At 38.2% G+C, this 19,223-nt stretch overlaps 1 long non-coding RNA gene across 2 annotated transcripts in view; it reads right to left on the bottom strand.

Annotated features, from left to right (window-relative positions):
- LOC122970758 overlaps nt 1-19,223 on the bottom strand; it is a 155,077-nt gene that overhangs the window by 126,325 nt on the left and 9,529 nt on the right. The window contains exon 2 of one of the 2 annotated variants that reach the window (XR_006399320.1): nt 15,400-15,528. This is a non-coding gene — a long non-coding RNA (uncharacterized LOC122970758). The remainder of the gene's footprint in view (nt 1-15,399; nt 15,529-19,223) is intronic. The other variant, XR_006399321.1, reaches the window with a different exon arrangement.

Raw genomic sequence — 19,223 nt, 5'->3', positions numbered from 1 at the left:
ATAAAAGAAGACAAAATACTTCAAGTCATCCTGTCTGCAAATTAGTGAGATGACACAACTGTCAGGTGCCAGCCTCCTGTGACAGTTGCCCCCCTCCCCATTACAGGAGCAGCGATGCTTTCACTGCACGACAAAAGGGAAATGGGTGCATGTTTTTTTATAGGAGACCTGTCTGTCAGCTGGCTCTCAAGTCATAACAAATCACCAGCACTCAGCTGAGGCTGAACATTCAGGGCATCAGGAGGAAGACGGATGACCTGCAGGCCTTTGAAGTGCTCTGGCAGTTCAGATGGCTCAGCGGCGCTGACAGAGAAATATACACAACAGAGCAACCAATAATGAGAACATTAAACATTCCAGCCACCTGACAGGCTGACAAAAACAGCCTGGCCCCACATCAATCATCCGCTGAGACATAACCTTGACAATTAGTCCCATCTGATACTCCCTGTAACCCCTGGGCCTGCACTGCAATGTGACTCCACTTAAGAAGGAGAAAGCCAAAGAGCTTAATCTAATTCCTTAATTCTGATTGATAAAGACGTAGTAGCAACAGAGACCGCAATATATATCGGTTCAACACATGATGGATTCAGAATCAGTTGGCAAGCTCTTTGTAAAGTAATGACTCTCCAAGGATAGATCTGAAAATAGAAAAATGCACATACTGTAGTTCAATTATTTTCCTGGCTGCCTCTGAAGATGTTGCGGCTAAGAACACAAAAAAATGTATCCAGCATATGTTTATGGCTCTGCCTGCTCAAATATGTGTTTTAACGCCCCACAGGCATTTGGAAGCTATATAAATACTTGTAGCACAGCCAACGTTTCAATATAACTCGAGGCATAGATTCAACATGAATAGTTCTTTAATGCACGTCTAACGAGGTTACATATCTTACATCTGTATCTGTGTAAACATGTGCTAAATGTCAAGTCTGCTATTAAAAAGCACTATAAATTTTGCTTACTAAAAGACTAAATATCATTAATGTTATGAAAAATAATAATTACAGTGCTTTTTATTGTGAGCGTACTCCTCATTAGCCATGTACAGAATATTTTTCAGTCTTGCCCAAACTCTACACCCCAAATTTAAGTCGGTTGACCCTCCGAAAAAAGCAAGGGGCCATGTTGTCATCACTCCATTCACTCTAACTATGTAGTTACCATATGACAAATGAGCCATGTGAAATGACATTTCCCTTTTGCCTTCACACCTGTAGAGAAAAAGCAAAGCATACGACAGATGGATGGATGGCAGAACCTCAAAACTACTGTATCTCCTACTCGTTTGGCAAAATGGAAAGAGCCAGGCCAATGACTGTTTACAAAAACTACCTGAGACAGAGCTGCGGAGTTCCAAGCCCTGAGGATGATAAATGGCTTTGCTAACCCTGTGGGACTACAGACCCAAATGAGGACAGAGCTAATTGCCGTGCGAAATACTTTGGCATGAATGGAAAGAAAATGCAGGCGAGCCGCAGCCAAAAAAGGGCCCAGTTGCTGCTCTGAACTCCTAGTTGGCTTTTGCTTACAACAGTTCACTCGGTGTCCATAAATCATGGACTGCTTACAGCTGAAACTGCCCTTAGTCATCAACATGCAATAGACTGAGTGACAGATTCCATCCTGACTACATTAGCCCCTGGTTCAAACGAGGCTCCTTTTTTTAACTCTCCTACCATCTTGAAGCTCACAGGAAATGAAAACCAGATGGCTGAGGATTGCTGTGTACAACATAAAGCTGGACTCATATGGGAGAAAAAGACACAAAAGAGTAAAAAAAGAAAAGTGCATACATTGTTGGAGGAAATGATAGGGGTCAATTTGAGGTATCCTGGGTTTTTGATATCCTTCAAATACTGCTTCAGATATGGTTTTATCCTGAGGCTATGATTTGCAGCACATTACTCATTTTCAGCTGACAGGAGGACTGAAATGCGGTTTCAGGCTGTGTTACACCCACACAGGTGAGCACAAGTGTAAAGTCCACAGTAATTCGCAGCTACATCTGTGATTTCTGAACTCCTGAACGATCTTGAATTTCTTATTTCAATGAGAAGAAATGTTTAGAGATGTTTTAATTGCATCGGAGTTAAGGTTCTGTATCCAAATAATCATAGTCATAGACAGTAATGGGATACATGTGCCAGATTTTTTTTTCACAAGCAGTGTGGCTAATTTATGTGTTTTTAAAACACATTACATGTTTTTGGTCTATGGCGAAGAGGAATGCGCTATATCAGACTGTGGCTACCCGGGAAATACTTTTGGTCTTTTCATGGGATTTGTTGACAATAAGACAAATTATCACCAGGCTTAAAGTAAAAGCCCTGTAAAGTCATCTAAAGTGTAATTTTGTCTTGTTTTGAGTCACAGTCACATTTGATCATCATTTAAAAAAGTCAGTTAAACCAAATAACATATAAAATACCAGTTTACTTTCTACCAAAGATTTAGGCCCTCTTAAAACTGTTCAGGGTAATGCGGTTATTTTTTTTATTCTTTTTTAATCGGTACTTTGAGCATCCCAAACCAAATTCCACTCACCACCATTGTATTGTGGTGGAGGCAAAAACCTCAGTGGCAGATATATCAAAATCTGTACAAAAAAAAAATTCTTTCGCAAACAAATCTCATGTGCAGAGCCAAACCAACAATGAATTGTTCCTGCTTTCATGTATTGTGCGTGTATCCAAAGCCTGATATATCTCATTCTTCTGTGCTGTAGACCTCCAAAAAACTATTAAAAACACTTCAATGAGCAACACTGTTGCACTGGGTGGCATGTTCTCTGGTTCTTTGTTTAGAAACAGCTCCAAAGACTAATAACAGCAATCACGTTTTCAATCTCTGGAGAGTAGTTCCATGTAAGGCAGATGTCACTGAGCATGTGCTGAAACGCAGTTCTGTTTACAGAGTTCAGCTAGCTTGCTGTGCTACATATCACAATCTCTTGACTTTGCACTAGTTCACTGAGAAATTAACAATGTAGCACAAAGCCTGCGACCACTGGCGTGTTTTCTTATAGTTTTTGGAAAACAACAGTGATCTACGGCAAAGAGGAATAAGATATATTAAAATATATATCAGGCTAAGAATCAATTCAATCAGTTCATTGTTGGTTTGGCTCTGCACATGAGATATGTTGACAGTAAGAAAAATATACTGTAAGTGTACTCAGGGAATTGCAGCAGGTCTCTGGTCTGTGTGTCAATATGTCTAATACCCAAGTAGATCAGAGCAGACCTGCTATCAGCTCTAATCAAACGGGTTTGTCACGTATGTCTCCTAGGGATCTGCTCCAAATATATTTAATTCCTTTTAATTAGACCTAAACCTAATAAGTAGCGCTTATAGCTGATAAATGTTTGCTCATAAGGCTAAGTACCAGTATGATTAGACCTTTAAAGTGCTCCTTTCATAATCTTTAATGGAAAGGCCATGAAGCACGTTATACTCAGCTGGTTAAGTAAACATCAAAGTAAAATTACAAAGAGCCTCATGCAGACACGGAGAGCTGCTTTACAGCAACAAATGGCTGCAATATACTGTAACACAATTTATAGCACAAAGTCAGCCTTTGTTTTTAATAACCTTGATTTATATACATTTATGTCGGTATATATTCCTTATGCAAGCTGCAGTCAATTATATTTTTACTTTTTTGCCACCATCAAGCAGACCTATGCTATATTCCCACCTGCCCTTCATGCCATAACATTTGTGTTTTTATTTTATGAGGAAAGCTGGTGGTGACTCATTTTAATTCAATTGCATGAACCGGAGGCACAATCTGTTTTTCATGTTCACTGGCTCCGGCTGAAAACACCTGCCCTGTTCTCACAGCTAATATATTAAGTAGTAAGTGGCTGAGCAGATGTTGTAGGGTCAGCAGGGAGTCCAGGGCCTATAGAGCGCTCAATATTTATTGGACCGGATCAGAAGGCAATGACATGAGCCGTCTTCTCACTTGATAAATCACGTTTTACATACAGGTAGAAGCCAGAGCATGCTCTACCCTCCTAGAAACACCTTTTCCAATTTGTCAGCCTCTAAATCGTTACAAGGGTCTGATCAGCAGGTATTTTTTACTTCTAGAAATGCATCGCCAATCAGGAGGAAACCTCTTGGAAAAACAGTTAACTTGCAACTTTCTTACTGGAAACTGTAACACGCTGGAATCTTTTATTTGTGTTTGCTTTGCGATCATTCATGGAGATCAAAGCCCCGTGCTTAGGGCCTCGGTGTCAGCGCAAGACATCGATGACATCTCCCATTCACACCGAGTCTTCTCCTCACATCTCACATGCGCTCAGTCGTCACATCCCACAACAAAGAGAGACGCCCCGAGTTATCATCCATCAAACCGAGCCTTTTATGGCCCATCAAAAGACAATGAACTGCCAGAGTGAAAGGAGTGTTTGCAACATGAAGTGACAGCGAATACTCCAGACAGAGATTAAACAGTGCTGGAAATGAGAGAGCTACATAATGTTTGGGTAATTTGTGAGAATTAGACGTTATGATTCATCTTTATGAAGGGAAGGAAAGCTCAGATATAAGCACACCACGACTCCCTACTCTGATATTTCAGGCATCTCAATTTACTTTGGTTTTGAAGTGTAGGCTTCATACGGTTAAAGAGTGGAACACTGTTTTCAAACATCATCAAATATCTTTAACGCCTCACTTCTAAGGTATGAGCAACATTTTAAGATATAAAACAGACCTTCTAGGCTTATTTTCCAACAAAGCATCCCGTTTATTTCATCTACCATCAAAGAAAAGGAGGTTAAAGAATAAAGAGAGCTACTGGCAGTACAGTACATCATTGTGTACAATGGAAGACTTGCAACATAAACCATCAACGGGTCTTTGTATGTTATCTCCCATGGATTATTCCTCTCAAGTCAACCATCAAGCACTGCGGGTATGCGCAGTTGTGGTGTGCGCCACCACGTGCAGCGTAGATTTTGCTGAAGCATTCAGGCTGAGTGAAACAGGACACCAGCATGATTATACTGTATCCTGTCTGTTTCTGATTTATTGTGACAGCAGAAACTCCCTGCAGAATCATGTCGTCAGAGAAACGCTGCTGAGAACGCTCAAAATTGCTAAATATACGACCGCATATCTACTAATGTTGAACGGAAACAGACGGCTCATTTTTGGCTTGAAAAGTAACAGCTGTGATTTTTTTTTTTTTTTTTTTTTTTAAATCTACAAGCGCTTAAAGGGGTAATCCTCAAATTTTAACCACTAATGAGGAATTTGATGGTTTTGATCCTGTTCTGCAGGATATCTCAAAATGAATGACTGGCCATGAACCAAGGCACAAGTGATTAGTATACTAGTATGTACAGTGCTGTATACAGTATATACACACACCAGTATATACAGTTAGTATTTAGCAAGGAATTGGAACACAGCAAGTGTCCACAAATAGAACAATCACAAATCAAGTCTTTTAATCTGTGTACTAACTTGTTTTCATATTTTTTCCAGTGTGATCACACCACAGTCAAATACTGCTTATAAATAGTATGTACTATGGTGTTGGGACAAAGCTCAGGCATTGAAAGGTCGTGAATGGTAATTTGAGTCCTAGAACAGAGCCCTGGAACAGCTCTTTCACATACGTAATGAAGGAGTTGAGCTGTGGCTGTCTGTGGCGGTGTTTGTCTTCAGAGATTCACAGCAGTCAGTCTTCAGTCAGGTGTAAGGATGTTGCAGGCAGAGCCGCCTTTAAAAATCTGTCAGAACTGCTTCCTTGTGTAACCCACCACATATGGACATTGGACAGGACCTTCTTATTACAAATGAGGGTCAGATGGGGTCTGGTTGACTCTGGGCCTTGTCGTTCTTGTTTGTGTCTAAGGAGTCTTGTGATGCACGACTGTCAGAGCCAGCCAGGAGTCTGGCCAGAGGAATTAACGCTCCGCAGCAACTGCATGTGATCCTCCCTTGCTGTGTTGTACACTGGAACATCTTAATAATTGTTTACCGTTACAATGTCTCACCGCACATGACGTTATGCACAGCTCTGTGTGCTATTTCAGGGACACTAGTGAACGTTTATGCATATTTTGCTTCTCTTGTTTATCAATTCTCTGCAGTGAAAATTACATTTAAATTATTCTAATCGGACACTCTGCAGTAAATTATCTCTGATATTATCTTGGTTTGTGATCCCCTTAAGGAATAATTGAAAATATACTTAATACTCTAATTAAAAGCTTCCCTGAATAATGTGCAATTGTTGCTTTTCGTCTGTCAACCATTGCATATAATTGTTATAATATAGGTTTGTCGAGGGGGGGAAAAAATACTGCTTATAGTGGTATCACCTGAACACAGCACTTTGAGCATGAAGGGAGGCATTATTCAGAATAAATGGATTATCAGGAAAACCAGCATAAATGACTCAATAAAACTGTTAAGCAGCCAGCCAGCAGTGGCCAACATGATTAATGGCAGGCGTTCCAAGACTGGATTTATTTTGTCTTTTATTTCTCCTTTAATGACTAGCCGCGAACACCACTCTTAATATATCGCCCATGTTTCTAGATTACCGGTGACTAATGAGGATTCAAAATGGCCGTTATCTACATTAATGTCTTTTTATTTGAAAAGTCAATACTGCCCGTGTGTGTATATGTGTGTGTGTGTGTGAGGAATATTCTAGTGAGAGCAACTTGCAGTGATCCATTATAAGCCTCCCAATTAAAAGGGTTTTGGAATGCATTAAGGTATTTTTAATGAGTAAAAGGTTGTGTCGTTACATTTGTGTTTAATTTTTTACCTCTATTGATATTCTTCATTCAGATAACAGTTTTGCTTCTCCATTAATCAACTAGATCTACTAAGTATATTTACTATCCCTCCGTCTACATCTACATCTGAATTATTAAAAACTTAAAGGTGCAGTGTGTAGAATTTAGTGGCATCTAGTGGTGAGGTTGCAGATTGCAACAAACTGAACACCCCCCCTCCCAAGCATGTAGGAGAACCTACATGCTGCACCTTTAAGGGCTTCAAGATGTTGTCACCCATTTTCTCCGTAGAGGATCAATGTTCTGCATTTGTGGGATAAATGAAGCTATACTTTACATGTGGCTGTTTTCAAAGTGGTTTTAGCCCATGGAGGTACAGTGCATTCTTGGTGCAGGGCCTCTCAGAAGACCTTGTGTTGAGGCAGGAGATATAGCTCAATTTAATGAAAGAGTCCAGCTCTGTAATGACCCCAGTGATTCATATATTCGTAAAGGAAATCAATCCCACATCAGCTAAGTGCAGAAACAGGATCTTCTACAGCCTTAAATCTTGGCATTGGGTAATATACACTAAACTGTAGGTTACATTAAACCGGAACATGTCATCGATGTGCAGAATAAGACAGATGAAGTTCATTACAGAGCTGAAAACAGGTATAAAGACAAAACATTGACTCCAATAACGGGCTTTAGAGAGAATGTAAAACCCAGGCCCAAGGCAGTGCTTTGTCAGACTGGACTGTTGTGCCACCAGACTGTTGTTCTTTCCATCTATGATTTAACACAGCAGAGCATGGCTAGATGGCACCCGGGAGAGGACTTGATTTTCATGTTTGCCAATCTTCTTTTATACCTGCCCATGGTGACCATAAATACACTTTTATGCCTCCCGGAGAAATGCTTAAAGAAGCAGTTTGTCCCAAGTCCTGTATAGACTCGTGTGGCAATATTCTTGATTGATGACAGCAGCAAAGTTTAGAAGACACCCCGGAGAGTTTTACCAATCTCGTTTGTTTGGGAGTTTTACATTTGAGCATAATTCCCGCTTGGCTGTATTTATGTGGGTTTTGGACTCCTTTATTCGGTCTTTTGTTCCCACAGTTCACTAATGAGGGAGAGCACCACCAGTGGTCATGGTTATCTCAAAGTGCTTTTTGTTAGGGGGCGGAGCCAAAAACAAGAGGATATTTTTAACATGCTTGGCTAGTGGACAGTGAGCTCTTGGTCAATTAACCCTTTTCATGATCATTGATGGGTTTAGGCTGCATATTGAGTCATGGTCAGGTGAAAACTAATGAGGGATGCAACTAACAATTATTTAATCTAAAGATATTTTTTCTAAAATCTCAAAAATAATGACAAATTACACTATCATTGCTGGAGCTGTTAAGTTACTGTGTTCTTAAGATGATCGATTTTGTCTGATCTTGTCAAAAAAGGTATACAGCAACTTGCAATGATGTGAAATGGTGACAAGGAAGGAAACTTTTGCATTTGAAAAGTTAACTAGCAACCAGGTAATGTTTAGTGTTTATACTTAATAATACTTCAAAGTATGCGATCAATAACTAAAAGTCTGATAAATAAATTCAGTGTTTCAGCACCAGTAAGAGCCTTTTATCTCTAACTTTTGGTAAATTTTCATGTCCTTGTACCCGCTGAAAGATTCAAGCTCCTTTGTTGTGTAGTCTGAGAAAATTCTTGGGTTCATAAAACATTTGATGGACTATCGGCCTTTCAAAATGATACATGAGATTCAAGTTTTTCTTAATTCTGAAAAACCTAACAGTATTACTAAACTAATTTTGGAGATGAAATAAGAGTTTGAGTGTTGACATCAATCTCCAACACATGAGTCTTGTGTACTTCATCTTCATCAGTGCAAATGGAAACATTCTCTAAATGATAATCAAATTAAGTTGAGTTGAGTTCAGTAATCTCTGTCAAGTGACTGCTGCTGAAAAAAAGCATATTTTAATAAAAGAACAAGAATTACTGTCAGTGTCACTACCATCTCGCCACCTGCGTAACCCCTATTCAGTGGGCACTTACAAACTGGGAGGTCTGTCTATAAGACAGAATGACCCTCAGCCAAAATAAAACCCAGCTGGCTATACATAGAGAAGCGGCCCTTTAGCTTCTTCTGGGATTGATATATGGTAGCAGCATGACAGAGCAAAGCCGTCCCACCCAGCAGCTCTAAACTATCATAAATACCTCCCACCAAAGAGGAAGGTGGGTCAGTGCTGCAAACCTTTCCCTTATTATCACTGATCGTCTTTCAGTGGAACAGCATTACGATGATATGATCATATTATGTTGTATCGTTTCACAAAATTCTGTTGTCCAAATGAATGTAAGTTAGTAAGTTTTTGTTTTACTTGTGGGAAGAGTTTTCTCTGAAGTAATGCCTAACAGCAGATAACAGCTCAATGCTTTGAACATCAGTTTTAATTGTTGTGATTTATATTGTTTCTTATTAATACTGAGGTTTTGATTTCAACCATACAACTAAGCCCTTGTTTCACATGAAGTATAACCTGTTCATTTGTCAAACATCATATTGAGCTGCTAATGACACTTTCATTAACAACTTAGGCTTTCATGTCACCACCTTATTCTTATGCCAAAGATACATTGATTGGGCACTGACGCAAACAAGGGCTATTTTAATACACAGGATCAAATTCATTAATTGCTGTCATCACATCAATCCAAAGCCAAGCTGAAGGAGATGACACCCGGACAGAATTAACATCGTTCAACAAATACTGCATGAACAATGTCATCGCTAAAACAAGTGAACAGCTGATAGAGAGTGAGAGCTTAAGAAGAATACATTGTAGGTTAATGACAGACAGAACAAATACAGACCAATGCAGCAGCGCCAGACTGGAAGTATTTTCCTGCACGCTGATGTTTCAATGATTGAGACATAATTAAAATAATTAATAGTCTAAACTAAGAATACACTGATCTCATAACAGAGGGGGAAAAGGTGGCTGGTGACAAGTGACAAGTTTTGGTTATTTCATGTGAAAGATTTCTTTATTTGTGTTTTTGTAGGTGGTCTTCTCACCAGTTTGAAGTGGGTGGCGTTCAGTTGGAGAAAGGTCACGTGTTTCCATGCATGGATCAGGTTTTAGTAACATTTAAATCATAACAGTTGGTGGGTAATTTGCCTCTGTTGCCAGGAAGCTATCAATCAAATCTGATCAAACCACACCCACACAGCACTGATGAAGCCAATTAGCTGAATTTTTCAGTGTTAAACTCTTAATAAATAATAATTAAGGATGTTAACTAAGAAAAACATAAGATTTGAAGTCAAGTTTTGAGGCTTTAACAGTTTGTCTACACAGTTTGCATTAGCAGCAGTAGCTTCAATTCTCTATCTAGATAAAAAAATTGCCATGATTAATGAAAATATTGACAGATAATCATAAATTGCCCACAAGCCTGTTGGATGATCCAGAGAAGAAACTGACAGTGGTGCTCTGAGCAAAATAAAAAAGACTGAATCAGACTGAACAACCGGCCCACATGGTTACCGAGATAGATACACTGTAATGTAGCATTTAGAGTCACATTACAGCGCCTTATGCTTTCCCAGTCAATAACAAGATGATTGGTTGGCAGTGGCATGTCTAGTTAGCGGGACATTGTCGCGCTTGACATTTATCATAGCTGCGGGGTCGTGAACTTGAAGCTAAACAGCAACTGAATCATTAAATGTGAACGGCTGCAGCTTTGCCGTCTCGGAGGCACTGACATAAGTGTTTTCATGCTGAAACAAGTGACTAACTTCCGCTAAGCTAAACACGTCTTTGTTCAAACTGGGACATTATGCGCTAAGAGGGACATATACTCCGGGGGTTGGCGAAACAATGGTTGCTTTAACAAGCGGATTATTTGCTGCATTTGATATTAATACCAATTACTATTATAGATGGATGTCTTCCTGTAAATCAAATCATGTGTTTTGTCTAGAAAAGCCAAAAAGGAACAATGATTCTTATTAAGAAGGGATAATATCCGTACATCCAGTGCTGGCTTATACTCTGTTCTGGTGCTGGAATTGGAGATATTAACTGTGGCGTAACAACTGTGGTATATCCAAAAACAATTTGTAATGAGATCGAATTGACTATATAAAACAACAATTCTATCATGTTTTGTGATCCTACATCTGAAAACATTTCCACAGTGAATGGATATCAGATAAATTAATTCAGTGTGCAGAATCTGTAGCTCCATAAAAACAATCCAAAAAGCTGTATTTCCACTCTTAAGCTTAAAGCAAATAGGATGTTCAATAAAAACAATGCACTGGCCCTCTCTGTTAAAAAAATCAATAGCTAGAGGACAAAGAACCTATAGCCATCACTTAATTCTCTTATCAGTGTGATTTAGGGGACAAGGATGATGTTAAATAACTGTAAATCCTTATCTTTGACTTTGTGGGTGGTTTATGGCAGTTTCAACAGCAGTTCAGAGACAGAATGTCCATACCTTCTGCCGGATACACAATTTATAGCTTTATTACTCTTTGTCTAAAAGAGCAGAGAAACATATAATTGAAAGGAAGAGATAGCAGGCAGCGGATGGAAGAACTGGAGAGGGGGCACACAGGAACTGAGAATCATCATTGCTAGAGACATATCATGGAGACAGTTTTATGGCTAAGGAGCCGGCCCTCGGTTTTTTGGGGCTCGTTTTTATGAAACGAGAGAGATCCAATTTTCTGATTCATCTGCAAACGGTCCCGATTGAGTTTAGTATTCTGACGCTGGGCTTCAAACTGGCCTACACAAGCGTAGAGGTCACTGAGAGGGCTCGAGGAGTTGAAGTCATGAGTTTGCGCTCACACTGTCACAGGCCCGCTCATATTTTTGCCCTCAGTGACAACCAGCCTATTGTTCTCCCTGATAAGGCTTCAGTGTGCACAGTAATGGGAATTAAGAAGGGCATAAGTCACGGAGAAATTGGGTGACAGCAGATCAATAGATAGTGGTGGAGCCTCAGGGACCATTAGTGAAGAGGACCCCTTTGTTTGTTCACTGGTGGGGAGAGTTAGTGGATGTTCGGTTGTGAATTAACTGTCGAAACTAAGAACACATTAAGCTCAAAAGAGAGGAGGAGAAGGTGCTTGGTGACATGAATTCATTAGCTTGACCTATGTGTTTTTGAAAACAGTGAGATGTCATTATGAGGTCACATCAACCTCCTTGTTCTTTTTTTAAAATACAATCTGTTGTATTTGGGCTGCAATGCAACTATTTGAGTCACAACTATGATTATTTTGGTGAATCTGTCAAGTATTTCATTCATTTTATATTATTTTCTTATTCTCTTACTTGCCTGTAAGTAAGTGATATCTACCCAAGCAGATAGTTATGGTCCGCAAAACAAGGGAATTGAATAGATTTTTTGTTGTTGTTATTCTGTTCAGCATTGAAAAATTAAATCTAAAAAATTCCACAGTAAAAACTCTTTCTAGAAATAACGTCCCAGTTAATCTGGATAACACACAAAACACACTGTAAATAGTTTTCTTTATGACTATATCTTTCTTTCTTTTTACAGCATCATCTGTGGATTATCAAGAGTTACCAGGTTACTGATTCTGGAAAGAGGTATTACTGATTAATGTTTTTAAATTAAACTTCTTATGCTGCGAGCACCATAAACAAAATTCCATTCACCTCCATTATACTGGATTTCAGGCAAAGGTCTCAGAATCTAAATCTCATATCGCAAAACCTGGATAAGAAAGCAAAACCACCAACCCTTTTATAATTTAATCTTTTCATCTATAAAATGTTGGAAAACAATGAAATATATCCATCACAATTTTCTAGAGGCCAAAGTGAGGTCTTCAAATTGCTTAGTTTATCTGACCAGCAGCCAAAAATCTGTTCAATTTACAATGAAAGCAGCAGACATTTGAGAAGGACACTGCGGTTATTGTACAGTTTGTGCTTCAACCACTACACCATGTTTAGCAAATTTCCTTGAAATATGACTTAAACAATAAATCAATCGCCAAATTTCATTTTCTGTTGATCAACAAATCTTTTCACGAATGGTTTCAGCATTAAAATCAATTCTGTGATAAATCAAGAAAATCTGTCGGGTTTGTTAGCAATGCTGTTTTCACTTTTCTTTCCTTTGTCTACAGGATAAAGAGTGCTCTTACAGAGAGCATGTGTGGCGTATGTTTTTATTGACTGTGGGAAAAGTGTACAGTGTGATTAGAGAGGCCCTGCAGCCCTACACTGGAGCGAGAGGATGGAAATGCATTAGCCCTAATCTTTACAGTGTTCAAAATGATTAGCCAGAACATGTGACAACTCTGATAAAACAGATTCCCCCATTAAGTTCTTAAGGCAAATGCATATTGTGGCCATCACTCCGAGACATTCCCACTTAAATGCACAGATAATTTGTTGTTGCATTGCATTATTCCTGCCCCATAACCAGACCCCAGCTGAGTGAGCAATGTGCCAATGATAACTAAAGATATTAATTAGTATATCACGATGGCGGCACATGCATTTTCACTATTAATAAATTCCAAGCCAGCGGGTTGTGATTTAATTATGAATTATGTAAATGGTTGCCATGAATCATTTAGGTCTATGCATTATATTAGCTAAATGGGAGAGCAGAATGTAGGCATATCACTATGATGAGGATTTACACACTCGAGTGATGACAGCAGAACTACAAGAATATGTAGTGACTAGATCACAACTTCATGTAGGCCCCCCTGCTAATGGCAGAAAATATTTCGCATTGATGAATTATTGACTAGAGATGTTGTTTAATGGCTATTAAAGGGTCACATTTGTAGGTCTTAGGTTTTAAGAGTTCTTTGGTGTGTACATTAAGATTCTAGCACTGCATAATGCATTATTATAACAAAATCACTCACATCATGTCTACCGTACATTTAAGTATGCTACAGCAAAGAGAGGAATTGTATTTCATTTAATAAAATCTAAACAATAAGAAAATATGATGGTGAAATTGTGAAAGTCTGTTACTGTATCAACAACAAGTAATTTAACAAGCAAAAACGCTAAAATGTAAATTTCTCTTTAGAATGTTGGTTTGACAAAACAAGTGCTCAAGTTATAAAACAAGTAGTCTCTGGGAATTTGTGATTGGTATTTTCATTTCCCTGGTTTCAGTTCCCCAAATCGCTACTCATGTCTGACTTTTTTAGCGATTCCAATAACTCTGATGTGGTGCTTATTGACGTCTGTTTTCCCCAGTTGGAGAAACAATCAACCAGTCAAAGGTTTGTTGGCAGGGTCGAGATTAACGACGTTATCTTCATGTGCTAGAGTCAGAAAATTGGACAGAAAATGGCAACAAGCGTGGATTAAAAGGATGCAGCTATACAGGTTTTTGCTAGTCGACCTACACTAGTGACCAAACTTAAATCTGCACGTCTTCAATTGTTGTGAAAAAAGTTGATATAACTGCTCTTAGCACCTACTTCCATAGCTTCAGTGTCAACTGAAAATTAAGTTGGTGGGACAGACTCATCACTCGTTACTGATTGGATAGGCCAAAAACAAACCCAAACAACTCAACCTCCCAACAAAAACTGTCTTTACAGAAATATGATGTCATGCTGAATCAATTAAATTCACTGAAAGGCAATTCAGTCTGATTATCAGTCTAATTTTTCACTACATTTTGACATTTTATAGAATAAATGGTTAATTGAAAACTACAAATCAATACATTAATAGATAACCAATAAATAATAAACCAATATAAGGGATAAGAAATAATCTGCCAATCACTTGTCTGACAGGCACAAGTATTGTGTAACAGCATAAAAGATAGAAGCATGATGAGAAAACTGAACACTGGGTGACACTTTGTGTGTATTTGGACATTTTTTTTCTTTTATTTTGTAGTGAAATGTATATCAAAGTGTAGTTATCTACATCAATTTTTTTTTTACCACTTTTCTTCTTGTCAACTTGATGTAGTGCCAAGAACAAGGAGTATATTTGGTTTGAAGAGGGCTGTCAAATCAAACTGTCAGGCTGCACTTTTTGATGGAGTCATATCGCTCGCTCATCTGTCAGTCAAAGAGAAAGACTGCTGCCAAAGTCAAATTCGAGAGTTGAGAAGAGCGGACTTACATGACATTTCATTGTCTGGGAGAGCAGAGAAGTCTGACGAGCAAAGTTCAGATCTAAAATTCTTCTGGTTTAAAAATTTCAAGGCGTGTTTGCTTAGTAATAAAATATAGTCGCAAGTAACAAGGTTAATGTTTATAGGTCTCTTAAATCTTAACAGTTCTCTGAAATGCTATGTGGAGAGAGACAATAAATTCATAAAGCTTCCTGTAATCTGAGATAAAAACAGAATATTTCCTCATCACATACAATGAAGGCCAACACATTTCAGAGCACATAAATCATCCCAGCATGTGACATCATAAAACACAGCTTCTCATAGACAGAAGACTCAAGTCAGGCCGGCCTATAAAATTCAATCATCACAACAGTGTCAGACATTGTTCTGGCATACCAGAAAATTCCCCGACCCGGGAAGCGTGTCTCTCTGCTGGATTGTTATGGTGTTTACTCACACATGAGGCTTACCCCGAGGCAAGCTCCACACCTCAGCAGTCCAGCTGTAAGTGTCCCAGCTCCCTGGAGGAATCCTCTATCCTCCCCTGCTGTCCAGACTCTGTCAGTAACCACTGGCTGCCTGGGAACTGGAGATTAGTGAGCAGAGAGAGTATCAGATAGCAAGCTATCCACCAAGTAGAACAGGTACAAAGAGGTGTAATTTAGAAAACAGCACCAAATCTTGTTCTGTTGATGAACACTACCTTCTACACACTCTCATAGTCAAACAGGAACCTGTGATATCACCGTCATTCACATGTGTTGCCATTGTTTGTTTTTGATAAAGTTTCTCTGTTTAGTCATTATCAGTGTAATATACAGTAGTAACATTGTTTTCTGATAAGCAGCACTCATTAAGTAATAAAAGTATCAAGAATCTGTTGATGCTCATTAGCTGCTTGTAGTTGATACATTTCCTTCTGTGTATTCCCTTATTCTCTAGACTGAAGATAAGAAAATGATATGGAAGAGATAAAGAAAATGAAAAATGCAAACTATATTCGTGCCACAGACTCTGAGGTCATTTTTGCTACAAAGCTTTGAATACATCGGGGGACAGAAACCCTTCATTTTTAATTTTATACTTTCAAAGTTTAAACTTTTTATAATAGGATTTGGGTAAAATCTGCATAGAAAAGTTTAAGAAGTGAAGAAAAGTAAAACCATCCTTGTTGCTAATGCTTCTCTGCTCTAACATACATTTTTAAGTATTTTAAGGACCCTCTGTTCTATATCTGGGGGTGTGAGTACATTTTGAGATGATTAAAGCATTTTAAAGTTTCTTAAGGGATGTTTTCTCTACTAGTCATCAGATTTGGTTTTTGTTTACCACCTAAAATAAATAATATATCACTAATACATGGAATCATTGTTTTTCAAGCACAAATATGTCTCAAAATCTGCTTTGCTGTCATTTGGGTTGAAGGCCTGCAGCCACATCTGCTGAATGTACTGAAAGTTCGCAAACACCTCCCTACACTTATGAGGTTTTTTTTTTTTAAACCTGCAGTGCAGAACTTTTACACATGAATGAACGTCTGTTACATCGAGCCCTTTGCATATGAGTTCACACAATACTGATTAAGTCTATCCAACTTAAACCAGGTAAATCTGTCTGTATTTGACAGTACAGAGTTTTTAATTCTGGTGTCAGTGGCGACATTCCTGCGCTGGCTGGATGAATGCATACTGTGCATTAAGGGCAGAGCATGCGTACCAGAGAGACCCGCCGGCCGAGCGGCTAACTTCCAGTTAACTCTCTACTAATTTGAATGAGGATAAAATAATTTAACTGTGAGGCTCTTCTAGACTATCCAAATGTTATCGGACCGAATGGATCATATTCTGATAGTATAACGAGTCATTTCGTGTGGGTTGTGTGACGCTCAGAACAATTTATCCACCATTTTACAGCCGCAACAGTAGCGACGGAGCCTATGACGTAAGCACGTGTCGACAGTGTTTGTGTATTTCCTCTCACTGCCAGAAGGGGGCAACAAAAGTCCTGCACTGCAGGTTTAAGTTCTTTTGTTTTATTTTGTTTGTCAAATTATCATCCAAATATATTTGACATTATCTAAAAGTATTTTATGTTTTTGTATGGCGAGATTTTATGTATGTATGTATGTTTGTTACGTACATACTTAAATAATCTGCACACGCGTTTTTTCCCCACTTACATTTATACGTAACAAGTGACAATTATGAGAGTAATGTGTTAATGAAAGCTGTTTCTATTACCAATAGCTCTTGATGGCAGAATACTGGATGAAAACTTAATTGCAACAACATAGGTTATGCTTTTCACAAAAACTGTTTCGAATATGCCGCAATAAAGAAAGAGAGCTACAGGCTCTCCTTGGTTGATTGGCTGATAATAAATAGTTATCGCTGCCCTCTGGTCCACATTGTGATCTGCTTCTGACTCCCTCATGTATCTCACACAGATGTAACCAAGCAACATCCCTCATCATGGCAGTAGCAAGTGGTAGGAGGTAGCATAACAGTGTTCTCACAAAACAACATCCTTTAGGCAATTGTAAACACCCTCATATAACACACAAACACACACACACACACACACACACACACACACACACACACACACAGACACAGAGTCCCTGGGTGTGTGGAGGTGATGTGGCCTTGCCAGAACAAAGACTGAATTACACACAGGGTGTAATCATACAATTACATTTACCATCACATGGTCTGTAATTTACAGGGAGCTTGATGTCACGCGGCTTTCTTTTTTCTCTGTCTGCACTGATACTGAGGTTAAACCAGTACGGGTGTTTGGTGATTAATGAACAGCTAGTCCTGGTTTGATAAATTAAAGGTTACCATATAATCCAGATGTGGATACACCAAGTGCTAGTACCAACAAAAATAATGAATATGAGAACAAAATAGCATATTGTATATAAAGTCAGGGAAGATTTACTTTATACATTTTAATTCTTAAAACCAAACTCTGTTTTATGTCAATTTATTCTTATTTAAAAGCACCTGAATACGTCCTCCTGCGACTGAACATGTACCTTAAAGATAGAGGTATATTTTTGTAAAGAAATTCAGTTTTTCAGTGAAAAGTTTTAGTGTCACTTCATTCATGCAACTGCATCTATTATATAGCCCACACTTGCAAAGGGCGGCAACTAACTATTATTTTAATTATCGATTAATCTGCCAATTATTTTCTCAATAAATCATTTTGTCTAGAAATGCTAGAAAATACAGGAAATGTACATATAAAATAAAAATGCCTGTTATAATTTCCCACAGTCCAAAGTGGTGTATCAAAGTGTCTTATTTAGTCCAACCAACAGTCCAAAACCCAAAGACATTCAGTTTACTATTAAGTATGCATAAAATCCTGACATTTGAGAAGTTGGATCCAGCAAATGTTTGGCATTTTTGCCCAAAAATTACTAAAATGATTATTCAGTTATAAAAATAGTTGATTTTTTTTTTTTCAGTTGAGTAATCTGGCACTTGTATTTTTGAGGATGCTTAAAGAACTTAAAACAATAGTCAATATCTAGACTGAAACTGTTTTTGGTCGCTGTAATCATCCCTCCAGTTTATAATTCAAGAAATCCCTTTCTAATGAACTTCACATGTATCTAAGTGATGAGGGACAAAATCCACAATCCTTGTTCTATGCAAAAATATATCCCAAAATTAATCTAAAGCTTAAGCAGTCAGCCAAAACAAGTGAGTATCTTCTTGTAGTATAAGTCTTCTTAGTAGGAAATTCCCTCTTCAGTGCAGAGCAGGAGGGATGATAACATAAAGCTGGAATTTTGTACTATAAAGAATGTTTTTCTAAGCTTCATTACCATGACAACACTGCCCCTCTCTGTATGAACAACTGTATTACATGTCTTCAGTCACCTTAGCAATTTTTATTTGTTCTTAATCATCCAAGAAGGAAGAGTCTCATGTTATCTTCACCATATTTATTATCAATAAGTTTATTAGATGATTTGTCTAATAAAATATTATACTTTAGTACAGATCCTTTACAATTTTGAGGGTAAATGTAATATGAAAATTTCCATTTTATGCAAAGTTAAACTTCATCACACGCCACAAAGGGAAAATATTGCACTTGCTTACTCCACTACATTTATATGACAGCTTACTTTGCAGACTTTATATATAAAAACATTATCAGCCTCTAACATATGATGATTAGTTATGGACTAAACCGCCCAACACTATATGAAGTAGTTTCACCTCAATCAAATACAAAGTAGAATGCTGCTTGTGATGCATT

The sequence above is a fragment of the Thunnus albacares genome, chromosome 20, assembly GCF_914725855.1.
Source record: "Thunnus albacares chromosome 20, fThuAlb1.1, whole genome shotgun sequence".
Taxonomy (NCBI): Eukaryota; Metazoa; Chordata; class Actinopteri; order Scombriformes; family Scombridae; genus Thunnus; species Thunnus albacares.
This window is presented reverse-complemented; position numbering and strand designations above follow the sequence as displayed.